General features: G+C 38.5%; 2 long non-coding RNA genes across 3 annotated transcripts; one reads left to right on the top strand and one right to left on the bottom strand.

Moving 5' to 3' along the window:
• Positions 1-4,114: 4,114 nt before the first annotated feature.
• LOC113949749 lies at positions 4,115-5,244 on the bottom strand. 2 transcript variants are annotated; one of them, XR_003528548.1, is made up of 3 exons: positions 5,005-5,244; positions 4,759-4,871; positions 4,115-4,368 (listed from the first exon to the last, which is right to left on the bottom strand). It is a non-coding gene; the product is annotated as an uncharacterized LOC113949749 (long non-coding RNA). The 2 variants fall into 2 exon arrangements; XR_003528547.1 differs by having other exon boundaries at positions 5,011-5,244.
• A 408-nt stretch (positions 5,245-5,652) lies between these two features.
• Positions 5,653-9,671, top strand: LOC113949750. The gene is made up of 4 exons (XR_003528549.1): positions 5,653-5,777; positions 7,407-7,477; positions 7,877-7,986; positions 9,526-9,671. It is a non-coding gene; the product is annotated as an uncharacterized LOC113949750 (long non-coding RNA).
• The last annotated feature ends 770 nt before the right edge of the window (positions 9,672-10,441 follow it).

Here is a 10,441-nt window from a genome sequence, read left to right as displayed (position 1 = left end):
AGAGGGCTGTGAGGGAACATAGAGGTCTCAACAAGCGCTTGCAGGATTCAGTCACTGAAAAGATAGGAGAGTGTGCCTGTATCTAAGCCACCTTGTGGTTCAGTAGCAACCAGTCCAGTCCTGTATCCATTCTTTTACCCATGCTGCTTACATGTAGAGTACTACTAACTCCAAAGTATGTTCACCTCATTTCCAAATGGTAAGAAAGTAGGTTTTATTATGTCTGCTTTACAGGTAGAAAACTGAGGCACAAAGAGGAACAGTGGCTCTTCCTAAGCGACAATGGAAAATGGTGGTCAAAGAGGAAATTAAACCAAGTTTTCTCCATCCTGAAGTTGTAGACATACACCTAGAACCATCCCTGTGCCTGAAATAAGATGCTGAATTGTCCAAAAAAGTGAAGCTGCTCCCTGACTGCCCTCACAAAGTAGTGATGCTGTGTGAACCCATTCTGAGAATGGTGCTGTACCAAACCCTGACAAAATTATTGGAAAGGATCACATTCATGTCAATCAGTGTGGGGCAGTTCTCAAGGCTCTGCCATCATGCTGGCTTTGGTATAATTTAGAGTTCAGCATCTTTATATCCGCATATGCAGGTGTAACAGGCGTGTGTGGATGAGTGGAGTAGAAGCTGTGACCATGCACCCTCTTCTGTTTCCTTTCCTTACCACATAGAGTGTTAACTGGTGTGGGAAGTGTTATTTCCTTAAGGACAAATCCTCCTAGTATTTCACATTTTACTTGACAGGAACCCCTTCACCTTCCAATTTCAAATGAATACGTTTCATTAGAAATGTTTCATATTTCTTGTGCAACTAATTCCAACAAGAATGTTTATCTTCATTGAATTGTTTGCATTTACTATCAAAATAAATAAAAAAAATATTAAGTGTAAATGGCATTTCCCCATGGGCTGCCTCATAAAAACAAACAAACAAGCAAATATGCAAACAAACAAAAAGCAAATGAAATCCAACCAGCTTTCTGGCAAGAGGAAAATTGTATGGGTAAAAATATCTGCTTGCTTGATTCCACATGCAGCTCTTTTTCAAGGGATGGAAATGCTTCATTGTGGAGCATACAGGCAGAACCTGATTATGTGAAGCTAGACTGTGGGGCTGTAATACGTGTTGACAAGCACTTTCTCGGGAGGTGCAATGACCTAAGTAAATGCCCACCAACACGAATAAGGTCTCCACAGTTTCACCTGCTTATTAATACACTTATAGGCTGAACTCTATTGTACACACGAATTTACAAGCAGAAAGAGCTAAATATATGGAAATGGGGTAAGCATGCAAGTCTGAATACAGGTTATTTCCAGGAGTAAGTTCACTTCCACAAAACTTACATTCACCCAGCATTTTTGTGAGGTTCATCCCATCATGCAGGGATGAACATGACCAAAATACAATAGTTTTTCTTAAATTTGTGCCTATCAGCATAGGAAAGATCATGGGTAATACAACATATATACCTAAGGATTAAAATATTTAATTGTCAAGCCCGCTTACAGAATGTTTAATCCTGTTTCTGAAATGGGGAAGGGAAAACAGGGACACTATTAAGATACAGTGTACACAAACATGAAATGTGGACTGAAACTATTGGATGTCAGTTGCATTTGGAAAAAATTTACTGGGAGCTAAGGCAAGAATCACTTTAGCTGTCTGCTAGTTCAATAATTTGAGATGTTTTACAATATGAATTCTCTGAATGGAATGTTGCCAATCCAACTGAACTAGCAGCAATGGCCTTGAAACACTACTAGGTGGAAGAGCCTGGTTTCACAGGTGCCTCACTGAGCTGCTTTGAACGTCAGTGCCTCTAAATGGTCCAACAGTTGGACACAACATGTGGCTGGGAGTTATAATCTTGCATGGCAGAATGGCTAGAGCACCTCTCCTTCAATGTTTAGGTTAGGCCTAATCTGTCTGTAGCCCTGTAGAAAAAATATTTTCTAGGAAAATGAGAGTGCAAGGGCCACCACACATTCAAAGTCTGTTCTTGAAGTAGGGGGTCCTGTACTAGGGATTTTTTTGTGGTTCTTCTTTTGTCGGTTTTGCCTCTGTATTAATTTCATTTGATTTCTGATTATAAGCATTGACCCCTGAGGGAAAAAATCTTGCTGTTTATATGTTGTGCTTTCTGCTGAGTTGTTCTGTCATGGTAGGAAAGGCTGGAACGCCCCTTGTACTCCAAGACACACTCAAGTAGGAATATGGGCACCCTCTGTTTCACGTATTTCCACTGCCACCTTCACTTCTCTTTTTATCTTTTCTCTGTGCTGTTTTTTCACCCTGCCAACATATGGATGGAAACTACGCCCATTGTTGTTCCCACTAGTTTATTTTATTGCTTTTCTTATTTGAGTATGTCTCCTTATGCTGAACACAACTCAGTAGCACTTTTAATGGAGGAAAAATGAGTTTCCTCACATCTGTACTCCTTTATGGTTTAGGGCAAGTAGCAGATAGAGAATCCCTCTTAAAAACTAGTTTTTATGTAATCAACCACGATGGTTTAATGAAAGGGCCCAAATATTTTTTAAGCATTTTCCTGTTACTATTAATAATAATGTACTTTCTCCAAGGTTCTAATTTGGTTTTGGCTAAAAAACTGTGTGGTTGCTACCTTCCCTGTTACAGTTCAGTGTCTTCCCAAGAAAAGACCCAGCTGGTGAAATCTTGTTGCTGTTTTTGTTAGAATACAAACTCTCTTCTAAAATATTGTTTTGACCTCTTCTGTTCTCCAGCTTTTTTCAGAGCTTTTACAATGACACCGAAGTAAGTCCAGAGTGTGTTTTTGCCAGGTTGTCATCCCTGGACTGAGGTCTGTAGGAGTAGTCTGCTTTCTTGTGGCAGTAACCAAACACATATTTTGCCAATGGAACTAATTCCTTTCTTTTGCAAAACTTCTGTGTGCTTTGAGAAATTTTGTGGATTGCTGGCTAGTAAACTTTCATGCTGAACAGTCATGCATGTATGTGTATGTGTAAAACAAAGACAGGAGAAATATCCTACAAAATTCAGAAGTTTCAATATGGCAACTGTCCTAGTCCACTTTGAGACTCCTTTATGTATGATGAAGTAGTAATTTAACATAATAATAAGATGAAGGTCAATTTCTTTAGATGTTCTTTAAGAAGTCCTCTTTTTCTCACTATCCATGGATGCAGAGATAATGCAACAAGGATGCTAGCACAGACTGTTTCAGCATTTACTCTTTCCCAGCACATGGTGCTTGATAATAGCATCCTGTTGATCTTTGTCCTCTGTATTTGGCTCTGTAAAAATCTGTTAGGAAACAGTTGTAGTGCTGGGGACTGATGAAGCCGTAGGATGCTGCTGTATCTTTATTTCAACCAGAGATTTTATGAAGGTATTAAAGGGTTATTTCTTATCTCTAAGTCTAAGGTTTCATTCCCCAATGCCATCAAACTAACACCTTTCTTTAGTATAATACATACATGCCTTTGCAAATATTTTAAAAACAGTCATCAATCATGTGTTGTAACAGAAGACTAACCAACAAGAAGTAGACTTCCTTGCTTATTCTCCAAGGGTGGAATTCAATTATGCAGAGGAACAAAACAAGGTCTATGTGCCATCCAAGTCCCTCGTAGTCCTGTTTGTGCTGACTCTTTACACACGGGTAGACTCTACCACAAAGAAAATATTTCTGTGTGATGTCCGAGTGCCACAATCAATTAAATTTTGTCTGTGGGACCCCTGTCAGTATTGTATGTGGAAGATGGAAGACATGCCAAGAGGAGTTTAATGCCCAGTGGGCCTGGCTCATGCCCAGCTGAAGTCAGTGGAACTTTTACCACTCCTTCCAAAATCAACAGAATGGCTCATCTACTCACTCCCTATTTCTCTTGCTAAGGCACAGTTCTCTGATATTTTCAGGCACTCGTACTCTTCAGCTTGGAATCCCTACAAGGTTGGGTTTCATAACAAAAGGCAGCCGTCATTCTTATAAATTCGAGTAGACAGAAGATAGCAAGGTGAGTAATTTTTTTTCCTTTGCTAATCTTGATAGGATGCTGCAGGTTTGCCAAAGATTACTTGAGGTTTCCATGGATAAGGTGTGAGTGAAGACTGCAGCAGTTTGAAGCAAACTAGGATGTTGTTTTTGTAGGTTTTTTTCTTAATTCACTGGAAAGGACAAAATGCACGTGCAGCACTATCCTAGAGCCACTCCCTCAGCTGTTTGCATTTTAACAGTGAGTGTCATCTCCTTAAAAATGCTTGATGTTATCCTCAGTAAAAGAATCCTTGTAGTCCGAAGCAGTCTGTTGTTCCAGAAACGTTCCCATATCCTTGTAGAGATCTTACAGCACCTTGCAGACCTGACACAGAGCCTTTGAAGTAAACAGAAAGTCTCAGTGGCCTCAAGGGTTTAGTTAGGGAGCCCTGTGGACTGCACAAGACAGGTAACACCATCAAAAGTACCTAATAACTACTGACAGTCAGTAGGTCTTAGTCTCCAAATCACTTGAATGACTCTGAAAATATTTATCCCAGGGCTGGCTATACATTCTTAGCAGTACAGAGCACATAAATGGTACTCAATGAATAATATAAAAGTTCTTCTAAGTACAAAAATATCTCTGTTCAGGAAAATTATAATTTTATGCTTTGCTATTTCTTTTTTGTCAATGTTTTTGTGAGCATCCCTTTGGCTATAGTATTTGCTTAAAGTACAAATATGTACTATGTGTCAAAATAAAATATTTATTGAATACATTTACTTTGTGTCTGTTGAGTTATAGGTGGATTCTGAAGTGCTTCTTTGCTGCACCTGATGAAGCCATTTTACATTCTCTCTTGGCTAGAGACAATGAAAATTTGAAGCCTCACAGTTCTGCAAAAAGAAATGTTTGAAGAGAATTTGAGTTGAAATTTATCACAAACATTCACTTTTGCTGTCACTCCAGGACCAGCCACAGGATTGCATAAAACCAAGGGTTTTTAAGGGTAGGGATAGTTGTCTCTACCAACACCAGTTGTAATTTGTAGGTGGGCTGATATGAAATGGTACTGCAGACTGGTGAGCAACTTGTCCAAGGATGTTTGGGGTGGACTATGGCTTTCCTGATGTCCACAGAGAGGGCAAAGCACATAGTCTTGGTTTCTTTTCTTCTCTCTTTTTGCAATAATTCAAGGAGAAGAGTGTGAGCCAGTGGAGGACTGAGTCTCTTACACCATGGCCTGCATCACCCAGATGCAAAAATGGGTTTTGTAGATGACTGTGACATCATTGAAGAAAAGTAACACTATGATCTCTGAGAAGAAAAGAGAATGTACCTTTCCCAAGCTCCAGGGAGTCTTCATGGCAGCTAGGAAATTGAAGAAATTTCTGGCACTGGCAGAAGTTCAAAAAACAGCCTAGGGACCTAAGTGGTCCTTCCTGTCAGAGAAATTTACTCCTAGACAGAGGAGCAAGCTGGTATTCAGACACTGACAGCAGCAGATACTCATATTGGGTTTGCCTGATTGAAGGTGATGTGGTTGATGATAGCTCATCAGGAAGCAGGAGGGCACCCTCCCAGAGCCTCATTGTCCATGTAAGCACCACCAAAGTGGAGGTGGGCATTGAAAACTCAGACCTTGGCTTTGTGTGAGACTCCCATGCAAGACACCAGGCACTGCAGCTATTGCCATCTTCTGTGGTTACTTCACAAGGTGTCCTGCTGTCCTCGCTCCATGTCTTTCCCTGAGCATCTGTTAGAAGTGGCAGCTGTGATGCACCTTAAGCCTCCTGCAAAAGGTGAAGGACAAACAAAGACATTGTTATCAAGTCGTGTGCTTTAATTTGGATTAAAACTGTAAAACTTCGGGCACAGTTTTTCAAGGAGAATCTATGAATGACTAAGTGGGCCTGTGCACAGACTCATAACCAAAGGGTTTGTGAATGGGGAGGTTAAGTTCATTGTAGCTGTCTCTTTGTTAAGTGATTGGGTCCTTTGAATATGTAAGCAATATATTATGAGGCCTAGAACAAGTAAAATTAGATGGGTATTCAGTTTAGGTAGGATCTCCTTTGTTTTTGTCTGTAAGTGGTGAAGAGACATACAGGATCCTCTTGGTTCTGGACCCACTCTGGATTTCTTTTGGTGGTTGCTCAACTCCTCTTACTGTCTATAAACAGAATCTGAGGAGATTGTCTTTTGTCAGAGTTACATATGTGCATGAAGTTATATGGTGTCACAGTTCCATTTAGTTTTTCTGTATGAAGATTTAGAAGAACAGAGAACCTAAAAAATGCCAATTTCTTATCTACTGGATTTAAATTAAGAATACGGGGATCCGTGCCTCAAATAATCCGGTTCATACAGTTCAAACACATTCTGCAACTCGAAAAAGAAAGACCCAATTCAACAACTACCCAATTCCTCACCCCATTACAATTGTTGCAATGCAATTATGTTAAATCCAACACAGGAAACCAACTATTTTTACTGATACAGTGGAATATTGACTGCTAGAGAGTGAGAATAGAGGTCTACCAAGCCAAAGAGAGCAAATGATGACTGGTCCTTCAGATAACTCTAATTTCTGTAAAAGCAAATATCAACCCTTTCTTTTATCTTTGTGTATCATATCATACAGAAAGAGGTCTTGACATTCTTTGAAAGCTACTCAGAAACCTCCACATGAGCTGTGCATAAAGAGCTAGCACATAAAAAGTCTTTAAAAACAATTCTGCAACCATGGCTAGATCCACTGGGATCAAATAAGGTAGTCTTTAATTATAGCCCCCCTGAAAAGCTATGCATAAGCAGAATGTTTCCAGAATTTGGCTATACCTTGAGACCTGTTTTTGAAGACAAGCCTTTCGCATGTTTTAAATGGGATTTAGCCAGTTTAAACGGATGAGCTTTAAATTGCTCATCCCAGTTGCCTTTATGATCATAACCAAAGATGTTGTATGACTGATTTTTTAAAAATTTAACATATGTGCACACTTTGTGGGCAGACTTATCCTATTGAAATAAAAACACTTCTGTGAAAAGTTAAGCATGTCCATAAGTTTTTGCAGGATGGGCCTGATTTTGTGAAAATGTACTGAAAAACCTGTGTAGTACTTCCTAAGTTCACTTCTATCAGAAAGCATGTTAGAGCCTATGTGTATTGGCGTGGAATTGCACTGTTAACTGTATAAAAAATAGCATTTTCTTGCAAAAAATTTCCTGGTTGTTTTAGGAGATTTTTTTTCTTTGACAGAAAATGTATTGATCTGATCCTGGGAAAGTGACTGTAGTGCTCAACAGAACAGTTCCTGCCACATAATTTTGATGTTCATAAGGTTGTGTAATATTTCATATGAAAAGCCTCTGTCAACTTCTACTGACTGCTGAATCTTAAAATGATTCATCCACACAAATGTATTTTTCAGGAAGGCTTCTGAAGCAGGAGACTGACCTCACTGCAAAATACAATTTAATTAAACATATGTTGATTATAAAAGTATGTACATATCTCTATATATTTCTTTTCTCTTTTCTGATTTATTTTTTAACTCACAACGAAATACAGTGTTTAAAATATGAAAAGGAAATTCATGAGAAGTAATATATTTTGAAGTATAAATTTGCAAAAACATGTATTTTTGTGTTGTAACTTTTAATGTTTACATATAACTATAAAATAAGAAAAGTTAATGTGTGAAATAGCTAAAATTGTTACCATTTCTCAGTTCTGAATTAAATAAAGTTTATATTTCAAATAATTGTAGTCCATGTTTGTATCTTCAGATTTCCATCTCAGTAAATTTGAATGTTTTTGCCAGTCAGATTTCCCATACACCAATGGAAAATCTGATTTCTATTCCTGCCTTTTACAATTTCTCTTGATCTTCATGGGAAGAACCATCTGTAATAAACTAGGAGAGGAGAGACTGGTTCCACTGACAGAAATAAAGGTTTTCCCATTAGTTCCCTGAAGTTAGGGGTTTCAGTCTCAAGACATAATTACAGGTAATGATGGACATGTTTAGGTTGGTGTTTAGCCATTGGCTTCAAAGAGGACACATTTCATCCTCAAATGTTTTATTTCAGTAGTGTTTTAAAATATTTGTGTGACTAGATGTATACAAACACATACACCCCCACAGAGGTTCCTCTCACTCACATTTCATGTGGGAGAACACATGGTAGGCTCAGAGTTAAAGCCATGAAGGTGTGCTGTTCTTTGGTTGTCTTTTTTTTTAAACACAGATATAACTTGCATTGAAACTTTCTCTTTTTTTGGTCTTGTGTAGATAAAAAAACATCCCAACCCTTTCATAAAGAAGAAATTTTTCCAGCTTGTCTCTGACTGTGTTGTCAGGACCAGTGTTTCACTCATGTGTGATATGTTTTCCCATAAAGCTTTGATAGGAACTAAACATAGAAACTTTAATTAATTTCTTAGTCCTAAACCAGTCATTATTTTACAAACGTATGGCCAAATTTACTAGTACGTATTACAAAGGTCATTGTGTTGCATAAAGCTACAATTTCTCCAGAAGAGATATATTACTATTTTAAAACATTTTAACCTTTAAGCTAAGCTTACAATTTTGTGACCTGTTGCACGTTTGCTTGTAGTATTCAACTTGAAATCTGAGCAAACTGGAGGTGAGCCCAATCCAAACGTGCCAATCCAAGTGAGACCAATTTGGAAAACTGTATCTAGAAAAAATCAAAATCATAGAATCATAGAATAACCGAGGTTGGAAGTGACCTGAAAATGTAGGTATTTTTTAATATTTCCTCTTAAAGAACAAAAGAAGGCCCAGCACAAGTATTGTACGTCACTAAAGTATCTTCATGTGATTAAATTAAATTGGATTTAAAGTGGCGTAGGGGCCTTGAAATGGTCTGAGAGACTTCACCTTTGCTGACACTGGGGATTGAGCTATGGATCTTCAAAACAAAACACCATAAACTTCTGCAAACTATGAAGACCTGAGAATTTTAGCAGACATTTTCCATGAAATGGCTGTGGATAGAGACAAGAAAAACATCCTGTAGGTACTGGTACGCAGACAGTATAATGTTACTGCAGTAACTGGATGAAACCAAACCCACCAAGCATTGATATGTATTCTAATCAATAATAAGATGAAGCAGAGAAACATCTCCCAGTAGTAACTGAGCCCTTCACTGTATGATTTTCATTGCCGTTTAGAGTCTATGATAAAGAATTTCAGTTCACAGATGCAAAAGCCTTTCAGGAATGATGCTACAAATAAGACACCTCAGATACACTGACTTAATAAAAGCTACTCCTCCTCTAAATGTGAGTTTTGATGTTTCTTCCTTATTTAAGGGCTATTTCTCCCTGTCCACATTCTATTTAGTGCCAAGGAAAAGTCCTGTGCTGCCCAAAAAGATGCCTGTAGATTTTTACTGAGTCTAGTTGTTCCAAGTAGCAGTCTTTGGACATCTCCAGGTCCTGTTAAGTAGTTGTATGTTGTTTCCATAGACCTATTGGGTCATTGATGGTCTTTGACTCTTTTCTTTTATTTTCAGATGCTAAATTAGTTAAAAGAAGAAATGATATAACACCGTCCTAAGATGACTATTCGAAGTGAGCAATTGCTGCTCTAGTTGCCATAGGGATACTGAATGAATGCAGATGAGGTAGGAGATATCCAGAAGGCTCTGTGAACACGAGTTTCTCTTCAGCAGCCCAATGTGATCAAAAGCTGGGAGATTTCTGCACTTCCATAGTGCTGGGGGCAGATGTTGAAATGGCTGTCTGCGGGCTGCACCTTGCTCACCACTGAAAGTGGAACTTGGCTCTTAGGTGCTTTTGAAAACATTACCACAAGTTCCCTAGGAGCAATACTTAGAAACAGCCACTTGCTGCAAGCACTAAAATACCATCAATACTGGATTCATAATAAATCCACGAAGGAAAACTGTGGAAGCTGCATACAGATGAGACCAAGTGGTGTATTTGGGGACTGTAGAGTCTAATTAAAATAAACTAATATTTGGAGAAGAATAACTCCTCCACAGAGGAAGGAGCTATTACATAGAAGGTGTTCAACACTATGACAATCTTTCCATGGAAAAGGACTGACAAGTGAGCTGCCGCCCAAGAACTTTGGTTCTAGTATTATTTATCTTATTGATGATGTGGTGAAAGTGGTCAACTGCACAGAGAATGGTGATCATTTTTAATTTGGTTGTGTATTGGCATGTATTCCAAACAGGACTAAATCAAGGCTCTAGTCATTGCAGATATAACCTATAAATGCATGACATAATAATGCCTAATCCTCAGAAAACACTGACAAACTTAAACGATAACTTGGTGACACACACCAGCACTCACAAACTCTACCTTTGGAGCACCATTTCCTTCTAACCTACTCATAGAAAGAGATAGATCTTATAGCCTAAGGGTCCTCAGATTTATGCTTTCTATAGGAAGGTACAG

This window comes from Corapipo altera, unplaced genomic scaffold (assembly GCF_003945725.1).
Source record: "Corapipo altera isolate COAL_440 unplaced genomic scaffold, ASM394572v1 58, whole genome shotgun sequence".
In the NCBI taxonomy this organism is placed as follows: Eukaryota; Metazoa; Chordata; class Aves; order Passeriformes; family Pipridae; genus Corapipo; species Corapipo altera.
Note: the sequence above shows the minus strand (reverse complement) of the source record. Positions and strands in the feature narration are given on the sequence as shown.